Source organism: Tupaia chinensis, unplaced genomic scaffold (genome assembly GCF_000334495.1).
Source record: "Tupaia chinensis unplaced genomic scaffold, TupChi_1.0 Scaffold000578_2, whole genome shotgun sequence".
In the NCBI taxonomy this organism is placed as follows: Eukaryota; Metazoa; Chordata; class Mammalia; order Scandentia; family Tupaiidae; genus Tupaia; species Tupaia belangeri.
Genome location: NW_006160094.1, coordinates 7,969,187 through 7,973,334, shown reverse-complemented (window position 1 = coordinate 7,973,334; position 4,148 = coordinate 7,969,187). Strand labels below are relative to the sequence as shown.

Genomic DNA, 4,148 nt, shown 5'->3' with positions numbered 1-4,148 from the left:
GGAGCAGTCGCTCTTCATGCCTGCGGGGCTCAGGGCCTGCGCCGGCCGGTAGGGCTGACGCCTCCCCAGGCGCTCCGCAGAGACGACCCAGGGGCAGGGCGAGTCCACATAGCCTGGCCTGCGGCCCCTCTCGCCGCTTCCTGGGGAACAGGTGGGAAGACCCGAGTCTTCGGGCCGGACGGGCTCGTCTGCTCCTGAGCCGGCGGCTTCGCCGCGCCCCGCGGCACCGGCAGTGGGCGCAGGCTCCTGGAGCCCCGCGGGCACTCGGGAGTCGTAGTCCTCGGCGTCAGCACCAGCCCCGGCGGCCTGCAGCAACGCGCGGGGTTCGGACTACAACCCCCAGCATGCCCGCCCCAAGACCCAGCCCAGTTCCGGAGAAAGGACCCTGCACTGCGGCATCGGGATCGCGGAGCAGTAGCAGGTCGAAGCTGTCCAGGGGGAAGGTATTTTGACCACCAGAGCCACGCGAGGCTGGGCGGGCGGGACGTGGGCAGTGCAGTCGGAGCTCGTGCACGCCCCTGGTTCTGTGCTTCTGCTAGGTGGTGCTGTAGTCATGGGGGAGACCGGGAAAGGCTCCGCAAGCACCCTTCCAGCTGGCCTCTTTCCGGAGTAGGTCCGCCTTCCCAGGCCGCTCCCCTGATCAGCGCAGGTTGTGCTCTGCACTGCTGAGCAGACTAGTGGCTCCCTGAGCCTTCCAGCCGCAAGAGCCCTGGTTTGACCTTCTGCATTCATGCCCTTAAAGCGCCTGGCATCGCGCTAAGTGCGTGCATGCAGTCTTGGGTAATTCTTCTTCGCCCTGAGTTAAAGACACTGCTACCTTCACTGTACTGGGAAGAAATTGGCGCCTATTTAAATACTTTGCGAAGGATCGCACAGGTGATTGACAGAAACGCAAACTAGGGCTCTTTCCGCTCGGAGACACCTTGAGCAGCTGCTGAGCCTGAGCTGGCCTGAGCTGCTCGGGGATGCCGTCATCACACGCAAGCACCCCGCTTCAAGTCCTTGAGCCTCCCTCGTCTCATAAACACAGACGCCGTAAAAAGCAAAGCCATGCAGGGCTGCCGTGAGTAATGCAGTTTATAGTGAAGTACTTTGATCAGCGGGGCGTTTGATCACTGGAGCTATGATAGCTACACAATTTCACACCGCTCACAAATTACACATAGCATATTCTGTGCTTCGTCCAGGTTTTGCCAAGCCATCATGCTGAGCCCTCTTGGCTTAGCTTCTTTCCAGTTCTCTGCCTTTTGATCCGCCTCCAAAGCATCCCTACAATTGCCCATTCCCTGTTACCACACAGGCTGGGCACACGCTAAGCACTCACTCACATCCAGCTCTCCTTCACTTGCCGGCAGGTGTAGACACACTCATCTCTGGCCTTCAGTCCTCTGCAGAGACCTCATGGAAAGCTAAGGCAGAAAGAGTAAGTGCTCCTTCTCCAAAAGAGAGGATAGAACCTGAAACCACATGAGGAGATAAAACCAGGACCCATACTGCACAAATGCTTGCGGACAACCTACTAGGTGGGGGCGGCACTGTCCTAGGGACCCAGATCCCACAGTGAACAAGAAACAGAATATCTGCCTTCCTGAGCCCTTATTCCAGTGGGAGGAGACAGGCAAAGGTATGCAAGTACACACAGAGGCTGTCAGGTGGTGACCAATGCTAAGGGGAAGTAAGTCAGAGAAAAGAGGGGCCAGCAGATGGCGTCATGGTTACATTGCTGGCTACAGCCCATGTAGTTGACTGAGGTTCAAGTCCCAGGCCTAATGGCTTAAACCCATCCCCCCCCCGGGGTGGGGGTGATTTCTTGCTTTCTGTTTCTCTGTCTTTCCTGCAAGTGCATGCACCCTAGAGCAAAAACTCTCAAAACCAAACAAACAAACAGAAAAGAGACTGGAGTGACAACAGTGTTGGGTTCTGTTTTTTCTTTTTTTTTTTTTTTTTTTAGTTTTTTGACATAGGGTGCATGTGTTTGCCAGCGCGAGAGAGCTCACCAGAGAAAAATAGAGAACAAGCCTCCCCCAGTGGGGCATGGTCCATTTCTCCATCTTATCAGGATTTGGGGACATGCACGCGCACATACTTAGCATGGGGTTTTTTGTTTTTTTGAGAGGTTTTTTTTTTTTGCTATAGGGGCGCGTGGGCTCGCCAGACAGACAGAGAGAGACAGAGAGAAAGAAAGCAAGAAATCACCCCCCAGGGGGGATAGGCATGCCGCAATCCCTTCTCCTCCATTCTCCTCTCAGGATCTTGGGCACGCACGCACATGTGCCAGGCGTGAGTTTTAAGCCACCGGGTCTGGAACTCGAACCGCGGTCTACGTGGGAGTCCAGCGACAGCCATTACGCTAACTGCTGGTCCCCCTACCATGATTTTTAAACTGTCCGGTCCAGGACCTGAATGCAGTTGGCTATGTGGGAGTTCAGTGCCTTAACCACCACACCCCCTGCTGGCCTCTAACTGGGTTTTCTAACAGCAAGTTCAGGGCTGGAGAGAGCAGCAGGAAAACATGACCCTCATGCTCAGGACCAGCCACTGTCAGTGGAACCAACATACTGTTGGAACCAACATACCCTGAGGGTCATCTTGGGAGGAGCTCCCACCTGTCTGCTTCCTCACCAGTTACTGTTCGCTCTCCCACAGTGAGTTCCAGAGGCAGAGCAGAGGCCTGGAGAGCGTGAATCCATCTAAGAGTGAGGTTGCCAGTGTAGCAGGGCCGTCTGCCTCAGATTTAATGCTAGATGATGAGGACCATCAGTAACGGCATTAAGTATCAGTATCAGGCCCAACACACACACACACACACCCACACACCTGTTTTTCTGCCCCAGTAATGCAAAGCAGCAGCAGGACAACAGCAAAATGACCCAAGCAGCCTAGGCCACAGGGCACCACCTGTGAGTGGCCAAGTCCTGCAGAACCCGGTGCTAATTTCCACAGAGTCTTTGCTGTTCCAGATCTTTCCAGAAGATGGCAGCACAGCCTTAAACAGCATTGGAAAGGCCTCTGTGTAGAGGTGAGGCACCCTGAATGAGGTCAAGACATTTAAAGCTGGAGAGGGAATGCTAAAACTCATATAAAAATACCATCGTGTTCCACTCGTTTTGGTTTTAAGACTTTTTTTTTTATGCCATCAGGTACATGCACTCACCAGAGAGAAAGAAACAAAGACAGAGGGGGAAAGTGATTGCTCTCCCCCAGAGGGATGACCACACTGCAATCTCTTCTCCATTCTCCTTTCAGGATTTTGCGTACATGCACAGACTCAAACCACAATCCACCACTGGGAGTCCAGCACCTTCATTAGTCTGGTGGTGCTCCATTTGTTTTTCACCCGAGTTTCTGCAGAGCTGGGCTTCTCTGTGACCTGCATTGCATTCAGCACTGAGGTGCCAGCGCACTGATTCCTCGATCCGTAGTGACAGTGCTGTGTTCTCTGCACACACCTGGATTTCTCGAGCTGAGTCACAGAAATCCTAAGCAAAATCAGAGCATTCTCCCCGAAGGAGGGTGATGGGGATCATGGACACCTGACCAGCCATTCTTCTTTCTGACACTAGCTGGGAAACTGCCCATCCTCCTGTTTTCTCATCCCTGGGGTAGAACAGGGTTCAGATGTACACGGGGTCTCTCCACTCCGGAGGGCAGGGCATGACGTCTGTTGCTGGCTGTCCTAGTGGGTGATATCCTGCCCCGCTGCCCCTGCCCTCCCCAGCTCAGCATTCAGGCCTCCAGCAGCTGAGAGCTCAGAGCACCCCTGGGCCCCAGGGGGTTCCATTGCTCGGCCTACTTGTCAGGGAATGGGTGGGCGTTTTTGTGGGTAAGAGACATTAGAGGAAGAAGAGAGACTGGTCAGCGTCCTAGCTCCCTCGTTGCTAAGCCAAGTGGTCTCTAGGTTGTCACGAGCTTCTCTGTGCCTCAGCTTTCTTGCCTGGCAACACCTAACGCACAGGGTGTGTGGGGTCAGAAGAGAGCATGAGACAGCCCCTTAAAGTCACAGGGTAGTTCCAGCTGCTGGAAGCCAGGGCGCTGCAAGTCTCTGGGGGTCAGCTAGGGAGGAGAGTCTCATTCCACCTGAGGTGCTGTAGTCTTACTTCCCGATCTGGATTTAGCTTTTTTTAAGTGTATTTATTGGGAGAGGGAAA

General features: G+C 54.4%; 1 long non-coding RNA gene across 2 annotated transcripts in view; it reads left to right on the top strand.

Moving 5' to 3' along the window:
- The first annotated feature begins 225 nt into the window (after positions 1–225).
- LOC106735942 (uncharacterized) overlaps positions 226–4,148 on the top strand; it is a 9,268-nt gene continuing 5,345 nt past the window's right edge. The window contains exon 1 of one of the 2 annotated variants that reach the window (XR_001371119.2): positions 226–443. This is a non-coding gene — a long non-coding RNA (uncharacterized LOC106735942). The remainder of the gene's footprint in view (positions 444–4,148) is intronic. The other variant, XR_001371120.2, reaches the window with a different exon arrangement.